Here is an 11,175-nt window from a genome sequence, read left to right on the forward strand (position 1 = left end):
CCTGAACTGTAATTGCAGGTTATATTGACATCTTCTTGCAAACAAACTTCCCATAATCTCATCTCCGGTCGCGTGCTGCAGTGTTTTATCACAGGCCGTTCACAGCTCCACTGAGAAAAATAACAATAGATCTATATTTATGCCACGCTTAGGACTTTATTATATTGTCCATGTATCATCCCCGCGCTTATAATGCCAGTTCTTCCTCTGCTCTGGGGCCCAATCTCCTCTCCCCAGCTGGCCACATGTTCCTGGCTCTTGACTGGATCCCCCATATTGCTGCGACAAAAAAAAAACCAAAACTCTTCCTCCTCAAATCCAATAAGTGTATATAGATGCTGCGTTTTCCGCTTGCCTCCGATCCTCCGCTCTCGGTGTGAAATTGATTCCTGGCGTGTGGAGAATGCTCGGGCCTGTTGGCATTGCGCAGCCCGGGTTTTTACATTGCCCTTGGACGCCAGCAGGGCCCCCATCGTCTCCCCCCACACACCCTCCTCTCCTCCGCGCGCGCGGCACTAAACCAATCTCCACCTCGCCTTCCTTTGTTTCGCTCCAAAAGCACTTATCTCATACATTCAGTGCAGGGACAGCTTTGTGGCGACAACAATGAAATACCAAATGCACCAGAAAAGTTCCTCCACGGCTTGTGCTAATTTATAGGCGACTTGGACACTCGCAAGTGGGTTGAAAACAGGTCTGGAAAGTTAACTTCGGTTTCCTACTTTTCAGAGCTTGTAGTAGTCAGTGTTGGGCTAGTTACTTTAACTTTTTAGTAGATTTTAATATAGTATTTACAGCTTTGAAATATACTATGTTTGTATATAGTGCACATCGTTTAAAAAATATAGCTGAGGTACGCTACTTTGAGTTACTTGAGTTACTTTTGTCAAAATATAATGTGAAAATAGCAATAATTCCACCGAGCAAAAGTGCAGTCACAGATTTCCTTTCCTTCACATTCCCCAGTCTCACGTGTTTTGTTTGGTGCTGCATTTTATGTGGGGGGCTTTTTTTGTGTGTGTATAAATGCAAACTATTTCAATGCGCATGTAACTTGAGTTACTTAAAGCAGTAAGTAAGTTTAGTAAAAAAAAAATCAAGTAAGTTTACCTAAATAAATCCTTTTCGTTGTCCCTCTGGGGGTAAGACAAGCATTAATGGGATGATTGGGGGTTCTTTCATCTCCCCCTGGTGTCTCTGGCCAGAAAACCATAATGGCAACTTTCCTGCCTCCGGGTCGGAAGCGCAATACACACTAATGGAATCACGAAGATGAAGCTAACAGGCTAACGGGCAAAGCTAACTGCGGGCTAGCGCCACTTAAACAGTATTTACAGCCATGTTTGAGTGAAAAAATGTATCTCCATTGTGTAATTCCCTTTATCTTTTTTGTCAACATAGTATTCATCATGACAATTAAAAACCGCAGCATGCTATGATACCTGCAGTGGCACTTATAGCCTCTAGAGGCATGAGTTACTTAGTTCTGCTTTAAATTGTAATGATGAATATACTACAGTATTTTGTTTAAGTACTATGTTACGTTCCTTAGTTAATTTAAAAAGTTATACATGTTTGTAATATGTTACCCTCGCCACTGGTAGTTGTTCATATGGTTTATAAAGCAGTATTTTTAAGAGTACTTGGTTGTTCTTAGTGAGATGTATCTTTATGTGTGATGTGGAGTGAGGGGAAATTACAGAGGGGTTAATATCAAGCCAGTTTGAGACAAAAAGGGATTGGTAAATGGATCTAACAACAGCAGATTTCACTATACTATATTAATTAGAGAAACAGTGTTTAAAAAAAAGAAAAGAAGAAAAATAAATAGTTTCAGGTATGGAAGCCTGACCCCAGAATGATACGGGAGAATGCTAGTGTTTGTGCTTTTGTAATGAATAGTTCATTGTAAACTTCGTCATTACAAGCACAATCCTGTAGGTTAAGGCAGCCACATACTGGGGCCCCCCTCAGCTAGTCGACTTACAAGCAACTGCCTGGTTTGCCTCCCCCACTGTGACGACTCTGCACATCTACCCATGAAGCTACAATACGGTTCATTAAATATCTTGTCATGCAGCTTAAACCGTCTGTGCATGGGAAGTTTAAAAATGCTTGCCGGCTGCATAAGCGTAACGGCTGAGAAATATTTCACTCTGTGCCGTTAAAGACACATGCTCCGTTGAAATCTTTTCTCATTTCACCTCTAATTGTCCTCCAGCTGCAGAGAAAATGAGGCTGGCTTCAATTACAAGCAACAATTAGTCAGCTCATCCCAGAGCGCACATAATCCCCGGTGTCCTTTTTCATTTTTTCTTTTTTATGGTTTCATTTTTTTTAGTGGGTTGAATCAGCTTTTCAAAAACATACTTGATGTGCAAATTAAAACCAAGCCTCTTGATAAGCATATATTAAACTCTGCATTGATTGAACCACAAAGATTACCTCCAGTCTGTCACTGTCAGTCCTCCGATCTCCATCAGCAGAACCATCAGCCACCTCATCTTCCTCCTCTTTCTCACCACAGAACACAGTAAATGTCACTAATGGCATTGTACAAGTTTCTGCAAGCACACTTTTACGTTATTTCACATCGACTGTTAATTTGGAATGGACTTATTATTGCCTCCTACTTCCTGAAGCCGTAAGGAAATGGCAGCTGGCTCCAGAAGTTCCTTGCTCTAATGGAATTTCCATTCAAACTTTTTTGCCCCTCTTTCAGTCATTCTTACCTCCACCTCTTAAATTTTTTTCCCATTCCCCTATTTTTATTTTTGCCCTAACCCAGCCAAATGGCTAGCATGAACAGGCTTCAGTTAGCCCGAACACTCTGGGGGAAGACACCCTTGTTAAGTCTATCTAGATTTACAGTCTATGCTAAGCCACCATTCGCCCACAGTTAGCTTTAGCCATGCTTACATGCAAGTTTATTGATTAGGAGGCGGCAACTTCCAGCTTCCAAGTGGAAAATAAACAAGCGTGTTTATCCATTCATTTAAACTTTGCTCATTTTTCTGCCTCAGTTCAATTTCCTGGTTGCAGACGTTGCAGACATGACCTTTCTTTGAAGTGGCCACCTGCTTAAACTCTCTTTCCCTGCAACGTCAATACAGTCTCTCTTCAATTAGTCTCTGTTTGCCACACTGCCCCAGTCCATCGGTAAATAAAACATTGACCTGACTGCACTTACAGGAATAGGAAATCGACATCATGTAAAACCTCGCTGTGGCTTTTTGCACATGTATTTTTATTTTTTATTTCCCCTTAAAGACCTATCATTTTCACTTCCCTATACAAGCAGTCAGTCCCGCAGTCTCATGGAATCAATGGTTAGCAGTTGAACATGAAAATTTGATTAGAGGCTCGCCAGGTATCCCTTCCTGAAGGTCACCCGCCCGGTATGGCAGGACATGGTAATATACGGTCTGGTGTGTACATAGGACTGGATGTTGACTGACGGGAACATAACTCAGCGGAATGGAAATGCCGCTGCACCTTGTCCGTAAGGGCCCACTTAACATTTGACCTTGTACCATAAAGCAGCAATCGATAGATCTCACTCTCATTCCCAAAGTCTGACATTTTGAAGAGCTGAACGCTACTGGGCTGGCAGAAGTTATCACCGGTAAAGACACCAAAATTAAGACCGGTCATGTCACTTTGTTGTTTATTTAATGCAAAGGTCTACTTAATGCCTCACTCTTTGACATCTTTTCCAATAAGGAATTTTAATACCTTATGCTTTCTTTCAGATGATCACTCACGGCCAAAAGAGTACTGTTGCCGTCCAGCAGATCATTAGGAGCATGTTGATATTGCAAATATAACCTGGAACATTCCACAGTGTAGCAGGTCATAGCAACGTGCACTCTCCAAATTGAGATTTTAATTATTAGTGTTAAAGAAAAGCTCAGATCGACACATTTTGCCTCGCTGCCCATGTCATTTTACTGACCATTTACGAGATGCCTTGTGTTTCCTGTCGATGCTACGGCTGTATAGTCTCAAGGGGGTGATCATAAGGAAATAGTCAAATCCCTGAGCCCCTGCCCTCGCCCGTCCAGCAGCAGTCAGGATGATGAATGAGAGAGCGGCACGGGAAGAACACGGAGAGCCAGCCCCGCCGTCACACTGCAGATGGGACCATCCGCAAAGGAATATACAGAGGTGTAATCTGTGCCATGATGGCGACTCAGGCCAAAGCTCATCTATTACAGCCACAGATATTGTGCTGTGGCCTTATCCACATGGACGCTCAATCATGAATTCCACCAAGGGGACAGACGTTTCCTCCATCACTGTCACGAGCCTTCACAGCCTGCTACTTCTCCTTCCAACACGCCGCATTGAAAGTGGAAATTGAATTGAGTTCTTCCTATTTTATAATTTAAAGTAATGTTAGTGTGGGAAAGGAAAAAAAAGCACATTTGATGAGGAAGAACATCTCTTTTAAGCATCTGGTGTGTTGGTTGGAGCTCCCTCCGCTGGCAGCAGAATGTATTAAGCAAAGTAAACAAAAGGTACAAGCCACCAGTTTTAAAGGCCTGCTGACAAATCATTGGCACTGTGATGAATGTAGTTTGACTGACTAAGAACAGATCTGGTGATGATGGGTTTTGGCTGCGAGGAAATGGGTTAGTTGAGGCGTTTGCAGATCACTTGTTGATATAGACTTAGCCTTCCAATATCGACCAAAAGCACTGATCAGCTCAATGTTTAGTTATTATCATGCAGAGCCATTGCCATGCCTTATGACTTCATTAAAACTCGCCTACAGATGTCCAAGTCCCCAGACTATCATTTCACTTTACCAACTTTGTTACCGCACTGATCCGCGATGGTGCTCCCTATTGTCCTCCTCCCACGCCTCATCAGCCCCATTCCCGACCGCTGGGATCAATTCCATCAGTTAGCCCAATTGAACGCTGATCTATGAGCGGCACGCTGAGACTGGGAATTCAAGGTGAAATGGATATCGACTTACGGGATTTGGGACATGTCCGCTGCATCTAGCATGGCCTCAGTAGATAAAGGGTACTACAAAAGGATTGATCGTAACAATGTCAGCTCAGGTGTGTAATCTGTTGTGGCCTCTGGAGATGGAACGCTGCCTTCTGTAAGTAATGGATGAGTGGTGCAGGGTCACACGCCCAGAGAGCACAGGCCTGAAGGCACTCAGAAGTGACCGCAGCATGTTTACTATTTGTCACGGCAGTATTTACAGAGCTTCATTTACGGACATTGACTTTGCTGTCTGTTCTCTAGAGGGTTCATTTCTCGGCACAATTCACCCCAGTGACCGACATGACCTACAGTAATAACAAGAGTCTGTTCATACGCATAATCGACAGGTGTTAGAGGCTCCGGGCCAGGTTAAAGCATTTAATTTGGGCTTAAACATCTATAGATATATAAGATTAGCACCGGAAATGGGACTTCATTGGTACAGCATTAAAGAATGGATCAAATGGAAAGGACCAATTTTAATTTCTTGTGGAGAAAGGATAGGGTGTGGGTGCTTTTTCTCTTTTGTTCATGATGCTGGATTTTATCAGTTTTATTTACATATTAAAAAAAAGGATTATTATTATATAATCTTCCCCATCATTGAGTATAGAGCTATTAGAAAGAGAAGAGAGAGGAATTATTACTATCATTAGGTTCAAATATACATGGAGTATCCTTTTAATATAAAACATTTTTTGAGACGCAAATTTATGATCACCATATTGACCATGTTTACGTTATACTTTTTGACAATTACCTGTCCAGTGACAATAAGTAAAATGATTTAATTCTGAATGTATCTTAAAGTGACAGTCTGTAAGAATTCTAAATGAAGAGAGTGAGAAAAATATTTCGAAAGTCAACGATCAAGCTCCCTCTTCATCCCCTCCTGATTGGACCTAACAAGCCGGGTGAAAACTCCTCTCATTGGTTAAAGTGATGGCGCTGGGGAGTGATTTGATGGATGAGATCAGCAGAGGGAAGGATGTTAGGAAAGAATATATATATATATATGACTACATGCTCGATTTGTTTGCCTTTTTTTACCTTTATTTTATCAAGAAAGTCCCACTGAGATAAGGAAAGGAACCTGTTGTACATATTTGTTGCAGTAGGAAACCAGAGTACCCGGATGAAAACACAGACACAGGGAGAACATGCAAACTCCACACAGAATGGCCCCGTCCAGGTGGGAATCGAACCCCAGACCTTCTTGCCGAGAGGTCCGAGCACTACCCGCCGCACCATGCCACCCAAAACCACCCAAAACAATTACAGATTATCTCTTTAATTTGGCTCATGTCTGCCCAGTTTCTGTCTGTAATTGTCCAGTCTATGACAGTCTACGGCAGTGATTCAGACTTTGCTTCAACCAATCAGTCCAAAATCTAAATGCTTTCAAAATACAGTATTATCTACTGAGCTCCGTTGAGTGAATCTTGGATCACTAAGGCTGAAAACGGTCAAACTAAAAGCAAACAGTCACTTTTTTTTTGCCAAACCCCCCACGAAGCCCACTGAAGATAGTCACACAACCCAATGTGGAGTCCCGAACCAGCATTTGAAAACCACTGGCCTACAGCACAACCCATTTTACAGCTGTCCCATAAGTGCCCCCTACTGGTGGAGTCCAGTGTAGCCTATGCATCCAAGCCATGGAGAGAAGAAAAAAAGGAAAACATGCATACACTAATACATATTTGACAGTCAATTGTATTGCCAGAGAAATGTGGTTTGAAGTTTTGTTTACAATTTTAGTTTTCCAGTTTAATCGTTTAACACAATAGGCAGATTTGGCCTGTTTTTATGCACTAGAGCAGGTCCAAACTTTTTTCTTCGAGGTAGATCTTGGCACATCATTAGATAAAGCCCCGTTTAAACAGTAGTAACAGTAAAAATGATGATTTGGATCAATTCAGCTGGAAATGCAACGATTTCCAGATGATGTTTAGCCTAATGCACGTTTTACTTTTTGCAAATTGAATAGAAAAATCAATGTGACGTGAGTGCACTTTTTGCATCCATAGACAGTAAGAACTGGCTTATGGTGCGTGATTATCCATAACAGAAATTGCCCGACCAATCAATACGGGGTGAGCTGAGGTGGAGTCCTATTTATAACTTAGAAAACCGCCAGTGGCCAGCAGTTTTGCCGCGTTGCACTGAGCCGACTTCCCTGCGCGCGCTGAAAGTTATCGGCACATCATGAGACGCGCATGGCCGGGCCTCTCCTCCCGCGCAGCCCTGCACAGCCAGCGTTTCCAGCTCTGGGAACCGAGATCGGGAGCAGTTTGCTGCCAGCAGTTCATAATGTCCGCCGGTGTGATAAAATCTGTCAGCCCAGCCTCGTATAAAACGCAGCCAAATGGTGAATATTACTCAAATGGACAGCAATCACGGCGGGTAATACGTCTCCAAAAGTGCGTGACGTTGGAGTGAGCTTTGCACAACATGGGAGGGAGTGTTTACGAGAGCTGCAAAGCATGTTTTCCCCATGTTTTTTTCCACGAGACATCGGCCAGCTGCTCCCGCTCTGTGGTCACTCCATATATGCTTTAGAAATATTAATAAGACATACATAAAAGTGCTATGTGTCAAGATGTGTTTCGGTCTACACGCATGGGAAATGGGTCAGTGGATGTTGCTCTGGGCATTAGTACAATATTGCAAACTTGTTACTCCAATGAAAGTTAAAGCAGCTCTGTCGAATGAATGATTAAAGGTGCATTATGCGAAAAGGAAAAGTTGACATTTGTGCGTGTTTGACCTTGTAGTGTATGAGTGGTCAGCACGGTGCCTTTACTTTCCATCACAGTGGTCTTTAGGAAGCACCAGGACCAATTGTTCGGAAGGTTTTCACAGCTGACGTAGCCTCGCACCACACAGCCTACCAAACAATTGATCCTGGAGGGTTGCAGAGACCACCGTGATGGAAAGTAAATGCGCCATGCTGACCACTCATACACTACAGGGTCAAACACGCACAAATGTCAACTTTTCCTTTTCCTTTTCGCATAATGCACCTTTAATCATTCATTTGACAGAGCTACTTTAACTTTCATTGGAGTAACAAGTTTGCAATATTGTACTAATGCCCTTTGCAACATCCACTGACCCATTTCCCATGCGTGTAGACCGAAACACATCTTGACACTTTTATGTATTATGCCACTTTTTTTTACACATGAAAAGTGGCATAATGCACCTTTAAAGGCACACATTTTGGATTCTGTTGCCTATAGAAAACATGCTCCTAATGGGCAGCTCGTCACAGGAAATGCGATTTTTGCAGTGGGTAGTCAAAGAGTGGGTTTGGATGAGGAGGACCGAACCTATTTGCCCCCACCTGAACCGAGTACATTTTCTCTAGTTTGGCATTGCCCAAATCTAAAAGCTTCTTGGAAAAAGCGGCAAAATAGTGACAAACGTGAGAGGAAAAAGAGGATGAAAACACAACAAAAAAGTGACCAAAAAAGCTATAAAAGCGCAACAAAAAAGTGACGAAAAGGCAATGAAAGAGCAACAGAAAAGTGACATAAACTCGACAAAAAAGTGGCAAAAATTAGATTAAACAGAAAAAGGTGACAACAAAAAACGCTTTATTCCATGTATTGGGTGAAATGTTACACGGTGTGGCTTTAAGTGCAAGTACGGAAGTATTTGTTGTAGAAAATACTTTAACAACTGTGATTTTACGATACGTATCAAACCAAGGACAGTTTTTCAACAGATCCGCTTCTTACAGGAAGATGTTGATGTTCTCACTTTGAATGAATATCCAAAGGAGAGAGTCTTTCAGCGCCGTCTCGTTCCCGGGGAGTGGAGTGAGTGACAATAATGGATTGGCTTCGGACCAAATCAGATTTGACTTTGGAGCACCTTCTGTGCACTGTGCGAATACAAAGCAGGTCGATTTGTCAACAGTGTTTGTTTAAAAAGTCATCTCTGCCAGCAACTTTATATTCAGCCTTCAGGAAAATGATCAGAGCAGAATCTGAATCGGGGCAGGTGAGGTGATCGAGAATAGTTGACTCATGGCTGGATATTTGTTGTCACTTTTCATTTGCGATAGTTCACCTCGGTTCACCTCCGCTTGAATCTTGTTTGATCTTCCTGTGTTTTCTCGAAATGGATGCGCCAGCACTGCTTCTGAATTCTGACATGTTTTGACTGATCCATGGAAGAAAAAAAAAGTTCTTTCATCTCTGTTTCCTCAAAAGACGGCATTTGACTTGGTGACATCTTCTGCCAGACTGTCTAAAAGACCAAACAATGAGGACTTCCATTATCTTTCTCTTGGATTAACATTGTGTAGATGTTGATTTCTCTTCTCTGGAAAAATATAAACATCATCTTTGGATCAAATTCACTGAATCTTTTATCCAGAAGCTAAAATCGCTATATTAATCTTGCTCTAGCCCCCGCTATCGCATTAGCTTCTTCCCATGTGATGTTCCCAGCTGTGCTACATCTGCAGAACTGCTTTTCCGGCCCTGTGGACGACTCCCGCTCAGGGTTCCCATGCTCAGTGCGTTCTGTGCACTATCACTATCTAATCCTCGGTCTGCACGCTGAGAAGGCATTTGATTCTTTGACCTGTGTACATTGATAAGAGCGCCCTCTGGAGACAATAAGATGATCATCAAATCTGCTACTAACTTTTAAAAACTCGCCCCCTGTTTGAAACGGGATAAATCGGGTACAAGGTCTTTAATATATATACAAACATGATACACGACTACACAATGACCTCGACATATTATGCGGGACAAACATTGAGACAAGTGGAATACTTTCCTCATGATTGACGAGATAGAGGCAAGAGCAGTGTGAGTGAAGACCCATCTCGAGTGTCTTGTATTGCATTTACAGTACCGATATTTCCCTCCAAATAAATGTAATTCCTACATTTTTGGCCCGATGCTATCAGACTTGTCCTTGCACATTGCCAACTTTCCCCTCGCTTCTCCATTAGCGTCATTTCCCTCGCGGACACTGAACTACCCTGGTTACCTAAACAGGCTCATACCAATCCCCTTATCTGAGTGCAGGACATTCACCAGGCGCTTCCATCGGCCCCTGTGAGCTCCCATGCCCCCCGATCTGTTTACAAACCACTACCCGACAGCCTGCACCGGCCCGCGCGCCGTCTCTGCCTGTTTACACTGTCTGTCGGGATGCATGCATGCTTAGGGCAGAGCGTAAGGGAATGCCAAGGAGACAGGTGCATTGGGGTTCCTTTTTTTGGTCGAAATTCCCCTCACACACTAGAGCTTGAAGTGAAAGGATGTGTGTCTTTGGACTGACCCACTGGCCTGTTGTGTCACACATTGTTTCTAACTTCTTATCATCGCAGGAGAAGACGACTTGCTTCTCGCACGTCTACTGCAGTGGTCTGGTCCCCCTCCCCTGGTTGAGAACCACTGAGTTATTAAAGCGAGATCCAACCATTTGCATAAAGCTTTCCAGGTTAGAACCCAAACACTCACCTTCGCCACTACGGATAAATTACATTTCCATTACAATCCACTATTCCCATTATTCCTGCAGGCAAAGAGGTGCAGTAACCATGACGACGGGCTTTAAACGCAGACGGCCATATTGAAGTAGATAAGGCCATGCGACTTATGCAGATGGAGATGTTTTAATTAGAGGTTGCACAGAGTAAAGTTAGAGCCCAAGTCCACTATGATGGTATAATGGTAATATAGGGACTTTCTGTTGACTTTCACAGTGTTTTATGCATCATAAGACTCTTGCACTTTAAAGATGCATAAAGAAAATCTAACCACTACCTCTGTTCTGTGCAGCATAAATGTATTATAATACCTGCTGTCGTTGGGCGAAACGGTGGAATTACATTTCAGGATACTTTAGAAACCCTTTGGGGAGTTTGTCCTCTTCATTTGTCCTCCACCACCTGGTGCAGGAATAGAACATTCTACTTTTGCAAAGTGCATTTGTAGTTTCTGTGTTCCACATTGTTTTACTGGATGCTTTTGTACATCTTTGCAGTGTTTTTGTGAGGTTCAGTGGATTTTTTACTGTAGAAAGTCATAAGTAGCCATGAAGGACCCAGCTTCTTTACTCAAAGTATACAAACGGCTAGCTTCTGAGCACAGTGGAGGCATCAGAAGAGGCTACAGGACATAAAAAAGGGGCAAGACG

Source organism: Gobius niger (assembly GCF_951799975.1).
Source record: "Gobius niger genome assembly, chromosome: 16".
NCBI classification, from domain to species: Eukaryota; Metazoa; Chordata; class Actinopteri; order Gobiiformes; family Gobiidae; genus Gobius; species Gobius niger.